Source organism: Chiroxiphia lanceolata, chromosome 5 (assembly GCF_009829145.1).
Source record: "Chiroxiphia lanceolata isolate bChiLan1 chromosome 5, bChiLan1.pri, whole genome shotgun sequence".
Classification (NCBI taxonomy): domain Eukaryota; kingdom Metazoa; phylum Chordata; class Aves; order Passeriformes; family Pipridae; genus Chiroxiphia; species Chiroxiphia lanceolata.
This window is the reverse complement of record NC_045641.1, coordinates 37608968-37628125: the sequence shown is the minus strand read 5'-3', so window position 1 is coordinate 37628125 and position 19158 is coordinate 37608968. Positions and strand designations below refer to the sequence as shown.

The 19158-nt window shown below is 37.9% G+C and overlaps 1 long non-coding RNA gene across 2 annotated transcripts; it reads left to right on the top strand.

Moving 5' to 3' along the window:
• Positions 1–284: 284 nt before the first annotated feature.
• Positions 285–18877, top strand: LOC116787728. Of its 2 annotated transcripts, XR_004357412.1 has the most exons (5): positions 285–379; positions 8450–8507; positions 15005–15105; positions 15453–15609; positions 18765–18877. It is a non-coding gene; the product is annotated as an uncharacterized LOC116787728 (long non-coding RNA). The 2 variants fall into 2 exon arrangements; XR_004357411.1 differs by lacking the exon at positions 18765–18877 and having other exon boundaries at positions 15453–16876.
• The last annotated feature ends 281 nt before the right edge of the window (positions 18878–19158 follow it).

Below are 19158 nucleotides of genomic sequence, written 5' to 3'. Positions count from 1 at the left end.
TTATCACACCAGTGTCCTCCCTTACTGGGTGTAAAACTCCCCCACGGGTACAGTATCAGGACATTCACATTATTCATGGGGTATACCTGGCTCAATTGTAAAACTTCCCCCCCCCCCCCCCCCCCCCCCGGTAAAAATACCGGGACATTCACACATAGGCCTGCTTCCCACCAGAGGACTGTGCACGATCCACAGTGTCACAACAGAAAGTGTTAAAGTCGGCCCCAAGGGGAGGTACCTGGGCATTCCCACCAAGACTGAGGGTATATTAACCCATTGAACTTTGTGCTTCATGGGCTTCCCTCACCCCCCAACAGATCAAGACTGCAACAGACATCTACATTGCAACAATCAACTCTCATCGCTGGATACACAGAAGGTAATATCTTTCTACTCTTGTCCTTTTTCTCTCTCTCTTTCTTATAAATTCTTCCTCTCAAAATATATTCTAAATCAGACTAAAAAAATTTCAGTCAATGCCTTAGCAAATCCCTTGTTGTGTCTGGATAAGTTAAAATTGGCTAAGTTCGCGTTTGCTAAGTTAAAGTTTGTGAAGTGCCTTACTTTGTCTGGATGGGTTAAAGCTTGCTAAGTTAAAGTTTATAAAGTGCCTTGTTTAGCCTGAATGTTGTTTTAAAATTTTCCAAGTACTTTATTCTACCTAAATGTTCTAAAGTTTGCAAGTAGAAGTTTGTCATTGAACCCCCGGAGAATTTTGTTGTTTCTCCCACATACCGCCCAGAGTGAATCAACCAACCTTCCCCTAAACCCGCCAAGTGGACTAGGGCATAACAACCTGTTCCATGTGAGGTTTATTAGACTTTATGATTGTCTGGTATTACCTGAACAGCTGAAGCATTCTACAGAATAGGTTCTGGATGCTTCACATCTGAGGCTTAAAGAAGTTACTAAACCTTCATGACAACCAGGAACTTTGACCAACATCAATTTCCCTGACACTGTGGTAGAGAAGTTAAACACCAATTATTTAGATATTTGTAGTTAATTCTGTTAAGTCAAGCTTTGTTTTGACTACAAATTTCATAGTTAATATATTTATTAAATAGACTCTTTTATTTTTTTTAATTTAATTATGTATGTAATTATATGCAGGACTAATTAGCAATAGCCCAGTTGTGCCTTAGGACATACTTTCAAAAGACACCAGTACCGATAACAGACCAAATTTTCAACAGAGCTGTGTTCTGATGTAGAAGAAGATAAATTGAAGCAACAAACAACAAAAGGAGGGTAGTGAAGAGCAGAAAGCAACAAGGGAAGAGGAAAAAGAGGAAGAAAGCACATCAGATTCATACAAAATATTTTACAGAATAAATAGTATTTTATGAAAGCAGTCTAAAAATATTTTACATCAATATAGTTGAAAATCTTTTTTAAAACACAAGTTGAATTACAGTAAGGGAAGTTGAACTACTCATTTCCCAACATATGGGTATAAAAATATCAGACTTCAAACATTTTAAAGTTAGCAAGGATAATTGAAACAAATATATATATATGCAGAGATGAACGAGAATTTTTATATTTAGCACTGAATCTTATTCATCTGAGGTCTCAGATTTAATATGTGCTCAAAAAGCCAGTATATTAACTGGAGAAAAAATGTATATGAAAAAAGAATATAGTATTTTTGTGACTGAATGTAGTAACTAGGTTTGGGGTCCTTGGAATAATCACACTAAAGAAAGAAAGAGAATTTACTTCTCAGTAGAGGAAGTTTTAAAAATGTTAGAAAACATATTTAAAAAATATTCAGTATGCTACCTGTAAATATTTGGGGACATTTTTAAAGTCATAAAGTACTCTTTGTCTAAGTTGGGAAGTTAAGCTGAAAGAAAAATTATTATTTAAAGATTGTATAGTAAAACAGAAAGTCATCTGATAGAGAATTAAATATTTAGTTTAATTATACTTCACTTATCAGACTAGTCCTTATAGTTTTGACTACTGTTGGAATTTGCTAGTATGCTTTCTTACTAAACTAATATTATTAGCATAAATGAGTTCGGTCTTGTTTCTAAAATATTAGCATTTTTTTTATAAATTTCAATCTTCCAGTCAAGTCCTTGATCTTGAAAAGAGTAACCAGGTGTTACTCCTTTGTATATGCAAATGTAAGACATCTTAGAATATTATTTGGCTTAAAAATCTATTTGTGGGGAAATGATAGTTGGTGCTCAATGAACAAATTAAGATTTCCCAAGTTAGCCCAGGAAATCTGTTAGAACTAGTGATTAAAAGAAGTTGTATACTAATAGGTAACATAGTGATGAATGCTCTTGTAAAATACTAAGAAAATTGCTGCATATTTTTTCATACAATAATCTTAATCTTAACTGAATAATGGAATTTACAACAGAAATTTTTTAGTCATGGAGCATCACTTGCTTTATTCAGGCTTGTCATTGTGTCCAGCATTATCACAAATTTCAATATAATGCAGAATCCCATAGATGAAACTATCCTAATGTTGTCCACTACTGTCATCTGATACTTGTTTGGGTTTGTACTACTACAGTAAAGTGCCCAGTGGTGTAATTGTTGTAATATCGGCAGAGCGAGGCAAATATTTACTACTCGGTCTGATCAATAATGTAACAGAGGGATGAGATGTAACTGATATCTCAGTGTGTTTTAGCTATCAGACATTCAAAGTGATCAATGATAAACAAGAAGTAGGGTACTGTGATATCACCAATTACTCTGAAAAATCCAGCGCAGAAATTAGAAACTATGTGGTGAAAGGAAGATACCAGTTTCCTGTGGACAGACCTTAAATTCATGCTTTCTTCTGGCTTCTTCAATAAACTGTAAATTTATAAATTTAAATGAGACTGAAAACAAGGGGTCTGGGTGTACTTTTCACTATTATTCACGTCTTTATGCATTTTAGGTGGGAATCAATTTGTATAACAGATTTCTACGTCATAGATATCTTGTCAGGCTAGGCTGATAAATGGAGAGAAAAAAAAACCTCAAACACATTTAGGGGGCACCTCATCTGCTTTAGACTTTAGGATGAGATGAATGATACACAGAAAGTGCTTATTTTTCTCCAGCAATTACAAAAGGGAGTGAGTTCAGATGCAGACACCTTCATTGTAGACATCGCATTTGGTTGGCTGAATTCCACTCTTTCTGTGTTTTATAAAAGGAAGGGAAAGACAAAAGCAAAATCCTCCTCTTTTGTTTCACTGATGAGCACACATGAGGCACTATGTCACTAAGGAATTAGTCCTTTAGTAAAAGCAAAACATTAGCTTTCCATGTAAATCAAGCTTCAGTAAAAAGAGTGGATTATTGCTGAATATACTGAATAATGATCAGGAGCACATACCACATTGTACAGCAAGGACCTTGCTTTAATTGAATTACAGAAAAGGTGTTACATGTGAAGATATTTTTGAAAGTGGACTTCTCTGGCCATGTTTTTCTTCTATAGAGACTTAACACAAGAAAATTTTTCATCCATATCACCATGTGGTACAGGTGGGAAGAACATAATTTTTCCTTATTCATATGGAATCCCTGGTCATTGTCAGTATTATTCAGCCTCCTGAATGTTTCTCTACTCAAAATGGCAAAACATTACAGTCTTTTGATATATTTTTTGTTTGACTATTGATACCACTACCAAAAATGTAAGCATAAGGATTATGTCAGATCAAATTTCTGCATATTCTGTGTTTTGGGTCATATTGCTCAAAAACCTATTCAGCCTGCTCAGGGATTTGCAGTCCAGGTCAGAAAATAAGCATTCTGAGTTTCTTATGTGTTCCTATTCTGGCCATGGTTTCACATTTGGGAGAATTTAGTGGCTCTTGGTGCATGCTAGAGAGTAGCTTGGAGCCATTTGCAAACTGGTCTCAAGGGTGTATCTCCAGAACAGAACTGATATCTCTTTTATTTCTAAATTCCAACTGTAATCCTTATATGGGTTCAGAAAATGATGGAAGAATCATGGAAATAGAAGTCATTCAAGGTCATTGTTCAGCCTGGAGAAGAGAAGGCTCCAGGGACACCTTATAGCAGCTTCCTCTTTCTAAAGGGGACTACAGGAAGGCTGGAGAGGGACTTCTTATAAAGTGATGTAATGATAGGAGAATGGGTCATTTTATTCTTTAAACTGGGAGTTGGTTTATTAGGAAGAAATTCTTTACTGTGAAGGTGGTGGGACACTGGAACAGGTTGCCCAGAGAAGTTGTGGATGCCTTATCCCTGGAAGAGTTCAAGAACAGACTGGATAGGGCTCCAAGCAACCTGGTCTACTGGTAGGTGTCCCTGCCCATGGCAGGGGGACTGGATCTCTAGGGTTCTTCCAACCCAAACCATTTTATGATTTTATGATTAGCCTAAAAACTACCACTTCTGGATTTTGAAATTTTGTGAACTTCGATTTTCTGGAAGAATATTCTGGAGAATTATCAGTACATGACTGAGCCTTTCAGGGTGTAGAACTATGGTATTGTCTTGTATTAAAAATAAGGTGAAGTGGAGGGAGAGTCCCAGATGCCCAGACCCTTGGCAATCCAGGGTGTCTCAGAGGGCTTCACACATTGACAGTCTCACATACTCCCACTGATCACCTCTAGTGATAAGGGGTGATCAAAATATAAAGCGGTGATAAAAGATTGTAGCCTTAGCTGCTTATTAGAGCTAATTTTTAGATAGAATACTGTTAAATTAGAATAGGGCCTTACTAGCTTATGCTACCTTACATACAGGACATGGTTAACTTTATAATGAGGATTCTAGCAGAAGCAAAACCCTTGGAGTTGTGATAAGGAGCTTTGTGAGAGACCTTGAAGATTGACAAAGGGGGGCTCCAAGAGAAAGAGACAAGATGAAACCAGTTTTGAGGTGAGTGGCCAGTGCCAGCTCATCATTCTTTGCAAAGGTGAAGAGTTCAGAGGCGAGGAAGGCTCTTACTTCATCCAAAAGACCCCCAAATGAAGACCCCCAAGGGGCATTCTGAGGCAGAGTCGTAGGAGTGGTGTATGTTAATGATTTCCCCTCCTAATTTTCAGGAATTTGCTGACACTGCTAATGCATATGTAACACTACTAATGTATATGTAACACAACTAATGCATATGTAACATTGTATCACATAAAAGAAGCCGAACAAAGGCAATAGGTGGGCATGTTTGGCAAAATTCTTCCCTGTGCACCCGGTGCTATAAATAAACATACCTGCTGCAATACTCTTTGTGAGTTTTGGGGTTTGTTTCCGCAAGTCACTAGTATTGATCCTGTGCTATGTAAAGGATGTATCTCAGGGACACGCATAACAGAAATTTCTCAGTGACTTGTTCTGGGTCTGCCTTATTTATATCAGAGGCATGGAAACAGAGCAATAGAATTTGGCTTGCTATTTTTAAAATGCCCATAAATAAAAGCTAAATACTGTCATTTTTATTATAAATTATTGGACCTGAATCACAAAAACTCAGCCAGACTTTAAAACATCTATGTTCCTATCAATTTCAAGTCATGCTACTAAGTCACACTATTCAGTGAAGTGTTCTGAGTTAATTAAAAGTGATGGCCAAGATTTTTTTCTCCAATAATGTCATTCTCTCTTTCAGCCAACTAAACTCTAAATGCTTAACCGTGTATTTGACCTCCTACAATCTATCACTCAACTTGAAGAAATGCCATTTTTTCCCAACAATCACTCAAGATTCTTGGACATATGGTGTCTCTTTCTGTAATTTCATTCGATCTTGATAAAAGCCAAACCATTAAAGCTTTTTTTTTTTTTCCCCAGGAAAAAACAGCCTGAAGGGAACATTTGTTTGAATGATACAACAATATCATCAAGTTACCAAAGACTTAAATACTAGAGACAAAATTGTGTCAGGTGTAGCTGAAGATTTTAAGTGTATTCTTTTGATTTAAAACAAGCTTGAATTTTTTTTCCTTTTCCTGGCTTATATTACAAGTCATTGGCTCTAATTGTTTCTGCAGATGTGTTTGTTTTAGGACTGGATTTTTTTCCTCATAAATGGGTCTAGAACATAGTGTTGTCTTTGCCTTGAAAACAAAATCTGCAGCTGACAAGATATCTTTTCCTGGTGATGTGACCTGAACCACACAGATATATTAGATTTCATTTTCAGCTACAAATATTGTTCACAATCTATGAAATTCCATGTGTAGATGATTTCAAAATTAGTATATCTGGTCTAGCTGAGATGGAGTTAATTTTCCTCATAGCAGCCCTCATAGTGCTGTACTTGGTATTGGTAGCTAGAAGGTGTTGATAACACACCAGTGTTTTGGCTACTGCTGGGCAGCACTGACACAGCATCAGCACTGTCTCTCCAACATTACTCCCCAACCTCCCTTCCCTGCACAGTAGGCTGGGGATGAGCAAAATCTTGTGAGGGGACACAGCTGAAACAGCTGAACCCAGCTGACTGAAGGGATTTTCCGTGCCATATGATGTCTGCTCAAATATAAAAATTAAGAAAAGAGAAGTGGGGAGCATTTGTTATTTACAATGTTTGTCTTCTCAATCAACCACTACATGTGCTGAAGCCCTGCTTCCTGGGAAATGCCCAGACATCACTTGCTGATAGGAAGTAGAGAATAATTTTTTTTTTCCCTCCTTTTCTTGCATGTGCAACCTTTCTCTTTTGCTGTAGTAAACTGCCTTATCTCAACCTATGCATTGTTTTCCATCTTATTTTCTCTCCCCTCTCCAGCTGAGAAGGGGAAGTAATAGAGCAGCTTGGTGGGCACCTGGTGCCCAGCCAGGGTCAATCCACCACAATGAGTAAGAGCAGGCATATACTGCATATATAGCATATACTGCTGACATGTCTTGGTGATACTATAAAGCCCTATGAGATGACTTCTTTTGACTTAGCATGATAGTTGTCATTTATGCCTTTAATTTTTTTGGTGCAGCACTCATTTGAATCATTAGGTACCACTAGTGTGACAGAAGAATTCATGACTTTTGAAGGATTTGTTAGTCTGTTTAAATTACACCCCTATGTGTGATTTTTCTGGATGATTGATGCCACAATGTTTCATCTTGTAGTATTAAAAAGGAAAAAAAAAGAAAAAGCACCCCTAGACAATGTTCTAACTGTCCTTAGTTAATCTTTAAATCCTTCAGTGAGGTTGACCTAAATTACAAAGTCACTTGCTATGTTGTTGTGATATTCCATGGCTATAACAATACAACTGTCAACCTCAAAAGTGAAGTTTATGTATAGAAAACCAGCAACTGGACCATGATTTTAGAACCTGCTTCCATGATGGATCAGAGTGACCTCAAACTTCATCATTACTGTTAAATGTTAAACCTATTTTTTATCCTAACTTTATAGTAATAATGTACTAAAAAGCATCATGTAAATTGCTTCTCTGAATATAAAGGGTGTAGGAAAAACTTCAGACATTTTTTCCATGTGTTTAATATGCAAGGTATGATGATATGAATTGAATTTTGGCTAAAGTTTTTATTTTGGACAGCAGACAATGAATTATGTAATTAAATGCAGTGAAAGTATTGATGGAAAAGCAGGGTAGAGTCTGTGAAGGAATGCTGTAGTGTCTGTCAATTCTTTAAGAGACCTAAGGAGGAGACTTGGAAAATCCACCCATTGCTTTAATCATTCCACCTGGCATCTGTCATGGGTCTTGTTTTAAAAGAAATGTGTATTCATGAAGACAGAGTTCCTTGTAAAAACAGATTGCCTCCATGTTGTTCTGAATCATCTCTGTTTCAGGCTTAGCATCTATAACAAAACAAAAAACCAAAAAAAATAGTTGTAGGAATTTTAAAAAATGCTATAAAGATACATTTACTCTTTTTCTGACAGATAGAGATGTACATGTCCTTTGCAGTGTGCTAGCATCTAACATTATGAATTAGGGTGACCAATGGCTGCATTGCCCTTCAGGTTTTTTTTCAACACCCACCAAGAATAATCCTCTCCATAACTTAGGCACTAAAGTGAGATTGACAGGCCCATGGTTTCCAGGGGTATCCTTCTTGCCCTTTTTTAAAACTGGGACAATGTTCACCAGTTTCCAGTCAACTAAGACCTCTCCGGATTGCCAAGATAGTTTAAAAATCAGTGGAGGATGCATCCTGATGATATCAGCCAGCTTTTTAAGCACTGAATCCCACGAGGCCCCATAGATTTGTAGGGATCTAGTTGGAGCAGCAGATCCTCACAACTTCAGGGTTAACTGGGAGTTTATCATTCTCACAGCCATGGTCTTCCAGCTCAGGGCATGGGACCCCCTTCATCTGTCATCAGTGTTGAAGACAAAGGCAAAGAAAGCATTAAATATCTCTGCCTTGTCTCTGTCCCTGTTTGTGAGGTGACCATTCTTATCCTGTAATTTCAGCACTGCCTTTTACCATTAATGCATTCTAAACCTCCTCTTTTTATTATCCCCCACAGTTCTTGCCAGCTTCAACTCCAAATGAGCTTTGGCCACATGAATTTTCTTCCTACAGTGGTGAGTAACATCTCTGTACTCCTCTCACATCACTTGACCATGCTTCCACTGGGTATACATCTTCTATTTTTGCCTTATCTTCAAGAATCCTGCCTGGCCTCCTCTCTCGTCTGCTTCACTTCCAGCATTTAGGAATTGCCTGTTCATGGACCCTTAGAAAGCAATACTTAAAAAGTGACCACCACTAATGGACCCCAGCACCTTGAAAAGCATTTTCCAAGCGGACTTTACCTACTAGTTCCCTCTGCAGCCTGAAGTCTACTCTCCTCATGTCCAGGGTTGAAATTTTGCTGGCACTTTTCCTCCCATCAACAGATTTTAAACTTGATTGCTTTGTGGTCACTGTGGCCAAGAAGGCCACCAATCTCCATTTCACTCATGAGACCCTCTCTGTTAACAAGCAACAAATCAAGGAGGGCTTCTTTCCTCGTTGGCTCTCATAGTACATGTACCATGAAGTTGTCATCCAGGTGTTTTAGGAATTTTCTGGATCTGTTTGTGCCAGTTGTGTGATGCACCCAGTTAATTTCTAGCTAGTTGTAGTCACCCATAAGGACAAGGGCAGATGATTAAGAGATATCTCTTAGTTCCTTAGAATAAGTCATCGGTGTCATCGTCCTAGCTAGGCAGTCCATAGTAGACTCTCATGATGACATCTGCCCAGAGGCTCTCAACTGTGACATTGCCAACTCTAAGCTCCAGTCCTTCCGTTACATAAAAAGCCACCTCCCCCCGCCTCACCTGCCCTGCCTATTCCTCCTGAAGAACTTCTAACCATCCAACATGGCACTCCAGTCACAGGCACTCCAGTCACTGCATGCATCGGTATAGAAACATTTCAGATGTGGTTCATTGTAGCCAACACCTCATGGCGCAGATTGAGGGATCCCACTAGCATTCACTTCCTCGAGTTTTGGTGCACCATCCCACTGCCTTTCACTGGAAAGCCTGGTTTTGTCCCTTTATCCTTACAAACTAGTTTAAAACTCTATTAAATTTTTATGGGAAAGTCTGGTTTGTTTTGCAAAGGTAACATCTCCAAATAGATGTTCATGTTTCCAGGAGATTCTATTTGTCATATCACACCTGCATGTTCACTGAAAGGGCTTTGTACTACTGTCCTGAAACCTTTCCAAAAACTTGTCAGTATGAAAGAGTTTCTTAGCATCACAAAATGTCCTAAGTTTATTAAAAACAGTAAGAAGGCTGCTGTCTGTCTTCCTGGAGCCAAAGGACAGATCCTACAAAAACGAATTCTTTCCCTGAAATAAGGTCAGGAATTTTATGAAAATGCATCATTTTTTATTGGTACAAAAAGCTTGTTTCAGGGTGAGAGGTTACAGGAAATGTCTTGGTCTTGTATCTTAGAGATACAAAGAAAATGGATGGGAAGTCTCAGGTGGAAGGCTGAGTGAGACCAATTGGCAGCCGGGTGTGAGCCAGCAGTGGCTGCTGTGATGCCAGGACAGAAGCATGAGGACTTTGCCAAAGAGGGATGTGCAGCTTCTCAGAGAAGACCTTCCCTGGCTTGGCATCTGTGGCCTGTAGTCCCTGTTCAGAAGGGAAAAATGAATAGTTTTACGATGGGCTGGAGTATTTGTGTGACTTATTCACTTAGATCTGTTGGGGAAATGCCTCGGCAAGAGTTAGGGAGCCAGCTGATGCTCTGTTAGATGGAGAACATCTCCTGAAAAGGACTGTCAGTGGTACTTGGCTGCATCTCAAAATATCTGGGAAAAACAGATTCAGCCAGTCGAAAAAGAAAGGACTGGGAACTGTGGAGGATTTAAGGGAGCAGTGTCTCTATTCTCTATGCTGAATTGCCAGAATAAAACTTGATTTTCATCATATTTTACAATGCACTGATTGTACGGAATCTATCAATGCAACAATAAGTTATGCCTTCACCATGATTATAGTACATCTTGTATAAGTGACTAAATGAGAGGCTAAAATTGCTGTGGCACAGGGATTTATATTACAATAGATATTTTGCATAAATCTGTGGTGATGCTTCAGCTTTCCCTGACATCCACATCTTCAGATTATCCTGTCAAAGGACTCTGAATTAATACTGCCACTAGAGGAGGCTGGCAAAAATAGACAAGTCTTTAATCCTCAGAGGAGGTAAAAGAAAAATGGAGAACCTGGTTAGTGCATTTAAAATTTAGAATTTTTATGCATAAGAGAAAAAGGAGAAAGGAGAAAGATTAGAAGTCAGTATACTCATAGACATGCTTCCTCTCAGGAACGCATTTTCTTTGCTTTTTACTGTCTGTTTTCAAAACAGCAAGGTACCTAAACACTCAAAAATTGTGATTTTAAAGGCAATCCTTCTCCAAATATTTTCCAGTAGAAAAGAAACTTTTCTGCGCTTCTCCATATAGATGGAAGGGCAGTCTGAGACACGAAAATTTGTAAATACTTATCACACTTCCTGAGCTATATCTAAACTCCCCAATATTGAGTTATTAGTGCAGTAGGGAACATTTAAATGCAATTAAGGAAATGAGAAATCTGTCAGGATTATTAGTGCAGCATCTTGTAATACAGGCATGCTTGCAGCTAATGAGGACAGCTGCCAAGCCAAAAATATCAATTATGTCTGAATGACAATGGATTTGATTACACTCCTTTCTCACTTTTTCATTATAAAAAAAAAGAATGTGACAATTCTGGGTGAACACTCTAATGTTTGAGCCCTAGTAGAAGCAAAGAGGAGGAGAAAGAGGGAAAGGGAAGAGGAAGGGAGGGAAGGGGAGATTTGTTCTTATAGTACTGTGGTTAGAGCAATCATGTGGGAAGTTGAATCACTATATTTGGTTCTTATTCCCCATGAGATTTTAACTCACATTCCATGACTGGCATACATCCAGCAGAAAATTGCTTCATGTATTGAATATTTAAGGAAGTGTTTCAGGTGCCTAGATATAGGTGTCTTGTACCATTGCTGGCATCTGAGAGATACTGCTGATATCTGCACAGGTGGATGACAGATACATCCCCCAGGAATGTGGGGGGACACACCACTTTCTAACATGGAAGCTTGGCCTGAAATAAGTCCTGTGGTGTCCTGTCTTTGGGGATCATGTATCAACCAGCAGCTATGGTATTGCTTGCAATAGGCACCCCTCCATCTGGAGCTTTGGCAGTTCTAAAATATTTAAATATTAATTGATCTAGAAAGTAAGAAACAGAAGCTTCCAAAGTAGTGGTAAGGGACTCACCTGAAAGAAAGGATGCAGATTTACCAGAAAGGGTGCCACGGTCTAGTAACCATGGTGTTAGTGGATCAAGGCTTGGACTTGATGATCTCGGAGGTCCTTTCCAGCTCTGCTGATTCTATGATTCTATGATTAAAAGGTGGGGAAATAAGCAACACAGTGTCTGCCCTTCTCAGGAAAGAGGAAACATGAGCTCCTGTTGTGCTGGAAGAGGTTGGCCACGTATGTAAGCAACAGAAGGTAGACCTTCTTTTCAGCTTTTGGAGATGAACATACACATTTCTCAGATCTCTTTCTTTGACTTTGTACTGAAATGAAAAGTGGGTACAGCAAATCCAAGCTACATCCATATAGGGAGCAGCAGTCACTTGAGCATAGTTGATCAACTACTTCAAAGCTTTACACCATGTCTGTTCTGCTGAAAGTTGGCTACTGACAATAGTAATAGCTGGCAGGATCTGACTGTTCAGAATTACTGGCACCTCACCAAGAAATGGAAAGACTGTTTAGAGCGGATTTGGATATATTGTAGATGAAGCGGAATATATCATGCTTTAAAGTCAAGGGCAACTGTTCTTTCTGCGAAGGAGCTAGATGAGGCAAGAAGGACTTATACAATCTCTTGAAATTATAAACATTCACTGCTAATAAGAAAAAAAGCCCAGAAGCAGTGTAACTTGAGATTAGCCAGGCAGCAATTATCCCAGCAATAATATGGTATATGTTTCTTCTTTACTGCTCTTGTGTAGATTACAAATGGTTTTTAAAGCAGAGCCGGATAAGCCTGGGAATATTGTACTTAGTTTAGGAGCCAGCAGGAAAATCTACAGAGACTTCAAATCTCACGGAGGCCCTTGCTCAGCCTTATAGACAGGAAAAAATAGCAACAAAACATTAAAAGCTTAAGAAGAAAGAAATAAAACCTTAAAAAAAAAATCATGCTGGATTTTCTCTGTAGAGCTTCCTTATTAAGTGTACTGGATCCTTCATCTCTGTGTCCACTCTATAATGACCTAACAACCTGCTTCTTCTGCATTGTCTTTTACTGTATTTATATAATTACTCAAATAAACAAACCCCAGAAAGCTGAGAGTTTGTCTACTTCAACAGCATATTCCCCAAAAAATTTCAATGGAAAAAAAAAATGATGTAATTCCTTTGTCTGTGTGTGTGTGATCTTCATCTAAAATGTTTTATTTCTCCCTGGTGTTAATGTTAGAGCAAAGGGCTATCCAGAATAGTCTATTACTGTCTTCCCTTTCTCTTTTCCTTTGCTTTATCACCAAAGTGCTCTAATATTCACTGCAATCCAGGTACCATGTCAATTTATTTTTGTCCTGTCTGTCTTTACTGGTGAAGAAGTGTTTCTGAACTCACTTAGTTTCCCCTGTTGACAAAACCACAATTTATCTTCCTTCCAGGCTGGAAAAAAAAAAATTTCATTGATAAACCTTGGAAAATCTGAAACAACGCATTTTTACAAGTTTGGTTTTGAGAATTCTAATCCCAGTAAAAATTTTAATCTAAAAGTCATCATATTGCATTGCAATGCACACCATTTTTTTTCTTCTGAAGAAAATTATGAATCTAAGCAATATTTCATTTTCTTTTCTACCTGTAAGCTCTGGAGTTTAAAGGCTGTGAAATTTTGAATGGGTTTGCATTTGGCTGCAAATATTTTGACAATTTTCTGGTATCATACTTGGTAGAAATCACAACACCTAAATCTGTAATCAATGAAAAGTACTGAAAACACAACAAAATGAGCAAAAGTCAACAGATGCCGAATACAGATGGAAAGGAGTTGGTACAATGCCTAACACCTTGTACCTAAAATTGAGCAGCTATTTTGTCTTTATTTCCTTGTTTTCCTTTTAACAAGATTGTTCTTCCAGCTTTGTAAATCACATATAACCAAAGGTTATATGGCATCCAGGTCCCTTGCAGTTCAGTGCTCAGCTGCTTCCCTCGGGCTTGGGCAGGGGGGCCATGCCCACCTCAGGGCTGTGCCAGCAGCCCCCCAAGCTGCCGTGGGACATCCTGCAAGGGCCAGGGTGCTGCCATTGTTCCTCTGTTGGTTTGTTGGTCTCTGCATTTCACTGCTTAGCAAACTAGTGTAGCCTGCCACGATTTTCAGTTTTGCATTGATACACCAGCCTACAAGGAGTGGTAAATGAGGATTCCAAGACTTGGATATGAGCTGTTGTAATGAACAAGATTATCAGCCATGGAGCCAAAGCAGAGAGACATGTCTCTTCTCTTACTTAACATATGTGATTAATACTTTTCAGTCCTTTAGAGAGCTTATTCCTTGCTATTCTGCAAGGACTAAAAATTGGTTGACTTTTCAGTATTTGTTAGATCTATGAGGAGGTACCTCTCTGGAAAGCTTAGTAGCAATAAGGGGCTGAGTGAGGGCTCTGAGTTTCTTCCCAGGAGCCAGAATAATAATCTGTTCTCCCTTGTGAAGCCTTTCTTAGAAATGCTATAGAACCACGAGGGTCATCTTGTCTCTTAAATACTGGATCCTACGTGCGTCAGACCTACGTCCAGTCTCTAATATTAGTTATCAAAAATATTTTCTTTTGTTTTCAAATACTAAGAAGAATAATATCCATAATATAAAAAATCAGCTTTGGTGTCCTTTAATTCCCTCGTTAAAGGAACACGTCACATATTAAAAGTTAAAACTGTGGGAGATAAAACACCTCACAATAGTATATAACCTAGAAACAAAAACAAAAATGAGGAAAACACTAAAGGATGTTCAGTAGAACAACACACCTGCCACTCAGACAAGCATCTGGGATCCGATTTCTATATTTTGCAGTAAGACCACTTACCACAGTCTTAGTTGATTACTTTCCTTCCAAACTGATATTTAGTGAATTATAAAATATAGACTAATTTCACGTGTTCTCTACTTTCTTTTCCATCCTGACAGAAAGGCTCATAAGTTCCAATATTTGTTTTCTGTTTCTCAAAAGTAGTGTTTCCAGAGGAGGGGGAAAAAAAAAAAATGAGGTTCATAAAGTAATCTCTGAAATCTAATTGCCAGTGTCAGCTACAATAAAAATGTCTCCATTACTGCCCAAAAACCAGAATGGCGAAGAGGCTCTTAAGCAATTGAATTATATTGACACATGAAGCCACCAAAAGCAGTAACTAATTAGCTTAGCAGTATTGCTGTAATGTATTACAGTGTTCTCCCATAATTTAGACAGCTTTGAGTTTTTAAAGATACTTGGACATTTGCTATTTTGCTTCTTGTAGATTTGAAGTCAATGGGATGACCATGACTTACTGAAAACAGCATTTTGCCAATGCTGATGCTTTTGAAAATTTCATCTTTAAAGCTCTGTGGAAGTAATTGGGTAACTATGTTGGCATGGACTGGGGAAGGAAACTGTATTGCTTTTTAACACCATCTAACAGGCTGTAATGGACTAGACTTAATTATAATCTCTAAGGAAATGCTGACTAGAACAAAAGGAACCATCTGACTTTTAAGAAAACAGGTATTCATAGAAAACAAACGAACAAAAAATCCAAAATAATGTCAATAACTCTTCAGCAGAGACCTCTGGGTACTTAAGAAACCCTAAGCTTCTACACGAAAATGTTTGTTGCACAATGTCACCTTTCTGCCAACATCCAGTACAGAAAAGGGATGAAACTTATGATTTACAGGACATAAAAACACCACTCTCTATATTTTCAGGCAGTAAAGCTGTTATGATCAGAAACTGCAACACCAGAATGACTGGAAATATGGTCAGGATGCATACTTCTGCTTTGCAGTTGGAATTGTAGCATTCTTGAAAGATTTCATGAAGTCTTAATATTCATTTCTTTTGGGAGAAGCTAAGGATCTTCTGGTAGAGCAAAATTTTCTGTTGTTTCGACCAAAGCAAAATAGGACCTGGAAAATCACAGAATTATAGCTTTTTTTTTTTAATTGGTTTCTTCATTTGTTTGGATGGTTTTGTACAATGACTAGAGACTAAATGTTTTATTTAAGCTGCTTTGATTTCCTCTAAAATCATTGCCAACTTGAGCACAAGATGATACAGGAAATCAAAAATTTCTTTCTGAAAATGTTATATTACGCCATTTACCAAATCAAGCACTTCAGTTCTCATTAGCTCTAGAATAAAATATTCTGGGGTTTAGGCAAAAAGCATCTATCCTATTATGGATATGCCATTTTCTGTAAAATTGTATTTCGACTAGTACCTGGAATATGGCTAACCTACCTGCCTTTGGTTTGAAAATAAAAAACCAATCTTCATTGTACCATTTTATCTTCCCTAATTTGTACCATATAAATATGGTTTGTCTTGCACTATTTAACTAAATTAGCAAATAACCAGACCAACAAGAAAGAAATAACTGTTTTCCCACTGGATTTCTCACTGCCCTTCCAGCCACTGAGCCTTACTTGTTCTTGGCAATTCTGCAATTATGCAGCTTTAAGTGAAAGATACACAACATGCACCCCCTTCCATCTTATGTCTTGCTCCAGTATGTCCCCAATTTATATTTTTTCTTTCTATTTACTGAGAATATTACACATTTCCCATTGTAAGTAAATGCCCAACTGACTGAAAAAAAACGTTAAAATAGCAGTGGGGCAAGAGAGAGGCCAAAGAAAACGGCGTCAATCCTACCGGAATAGGATATGTAATCTCTCACTTTTTATACTTTGTGAGGTTAGAAGGTGTCCCATTGTAATACAGTAACACACAATATCTTTGATATTTTTGTACCTTCAGCATGGCCATTTACAATAGAATAATTTTTGACTGGGATCTACAAAATCTGACTGTCACAGGCTACCTGCGCAATCCTGACACAGTCCATTACTGTGCATGTCTTTGTCACTTATTCCAGCAGGGACATGGATGAATTATCATGGAATCATAGAATGATTTGAGTTGGAAGGGACATTAAAGATCCTCTAGTTCCAATGCCCTGCCACAGGCAGGAACATATTCCACTAGACCAGGTTGCTCAGTGCACCATCCAACCTGAACTTGGACACTGACAGAGATGGGGCATCCACAACTTGTCTGGACAACCTGTTCCGGTGCCTCGCCACCCTCACAATAAATAATGATTATATTAATAAAAAGAATAATCATTATCATAACCATCATCCTAATATCCAATCTAAATCTCCCTTTTTTCAGTTTAAAGCCATTCTCCCTTGTCCTATCACTAATTCCCTTGTATAAACTCCCCCTTGAACTCCCCTGTAGGCCTCCTTTGGGTACTGGAAAGTGCTATATGGTCTTCCTGGAGCCTTCCCTTTTCCAGGCTGATCAACTCAATTCTCTCAGCTTAAATTCACAACAGAGATTCTCATGGCCTCTTTATGGCCTTCCTATGGACTCATTCCAACAAGTTCATGTCCTTCTTATGTTGGAGGCAAGTATTCCAGTCTGGGTGCAGAATTCTCTGAGAAGGTTCAAAGTGGGATTTTGATGTGCAGAATGGTCTTACAGGGTCCTGCTGTGGTCACTTTTGGAAAACAATAACAATAATACACACTTTCTCCTGAATGAAAAACTTTCCCATTATCTCTGCCTGAACATGTCTATTAAAAGCTCATATTCTTCTTTTGGTGCTTTAAGATGTCATATTACTCATGAACTTATGATGCATAAGTGTTCTTTCTGCACAACACCCACATAACACATTTTAATTACAACACATACACCCTCTCTTTTTGTTCATATTTTCATTATCTCTTTGCTTGTTATTATGGAAATAGTTGTGTTACTGGTATATTACTGACACCATCAAAAGGCAGAATTCAATTTATTTGTCTCACGTTTTGAAATGCAGCAAGCTTACTAATTATCACCCTTTTTTTTCCATCTGTAACTGCAGTCAGTCTCGTTGAAGTGGTATATATGTTCTCACTTGCTTTACAGTGAGACCAAATAAAAGCAAACTCAAAGGAAAAAAGCTACTTTTCAAAATTTTATTCTAGCTTGTTTGCTGAAACCTCCAGGAAAATTGTCAAGAGCTTTTCAGTATAAATGTTTATGTTACAAATTGATTCAGATCCTTTTCCTTTTGCTATTCTATCCCTTCTCTTAATTTTGTTTTAAATGATTAGTGACTTGTAGTGGTTGACACCACTATTTGGGGTCATAGTAGTAAATGATATTATGTCATCATTCTGACAAGGCATTTAATATCTCTCCTTATTAATCATCTTACACCTTTGAAATATTTCATTACTGCCTTTTTCATACATTGTATGAGGTTTTTTCACCAAATAAGAAAAATACTTGGTCATTTCTCCCATGGCCTAGAGTGGAGACAGTATTTTCATCTCTTATTATAATGTGAAATATGCAATGTAACTCATGGAATCAATAAAAATATTCAATACATGAATCAAAAATCAAGTTATTTCACTTAAGAGTAAGAATCCCTAAAAGCTGCATAGTCATATTGCCAACGGTATTTATTGAGATAGTATATTGTAAAATGAATTCTACTGAGAGCAAGACATTTAAAATGAAGTTACTTATTGATCCTAAAAGAATGAATCTTCTGCTAAATGGTTCTGGCTTTCATTTTTAATTTCTTGCTCTGTATTCCCTAATGTGTCAAAGAGACAAACCCAGCAGTGCATATTCCCTGTCCAACCTGTCGACGTATTTACCATTAAAGTTTATGGCAATGGCTAAAAATTCTAAAAGATTGCAGCCTAACGTTTTCTATGTCTATCATTCCACTAACGCACCAAATAGACCTCCCAGACTACAAAATGAGCAAAGTTTCATTCCGGAAAATGTTTCTAGCACCTCTAAGAATGGAGCCATTCTACCTTGAACTTTTAGCCAGAATTGAAGCATAGAAAGAACATTCAGGTGATCTAGCTTGAGCTCCATCAAGAGCGCTATAATTCACCCAAGAGTGAAGTTGCAATATCATGTACTTTTGATATACTACAAAATCCTGTTTGGATGCGGCCTTAGTCATATTTTATGTCTCTACACTTATGCTGAATTAGAAATCTAAAGTCCAGTGACAGACAGACCTGCTTCCTCTGGCAACTCCAAAACCAGTGATTCTGATACATCTCACATAGTGCTTGGACATCTGCATAAAGTCTGTATATTTGGCAGCTCCGTCACAGGATAGAGAAGGTAATGGAGAACAGGTGAGCTTCGTGAATGAATCCTTGTGTACAATAATTGTTCCAGTTCCCTCTTCAGTCCCTGACAGCTTCCATTGAGTCTTATACTCAATTTTTGTATGCTGTGTTAGGCCCTCTAGAAGTGCCTACCTGTCTCTACTTATTATCAGTCAAGATGACCAGCTTGGGCTTGATCCCTGACTTCTAGATGATTGGGTTTCGTCAGATGATTTTGCCTAAGTTCTACTTCATCTTCCCCCTTTATTTA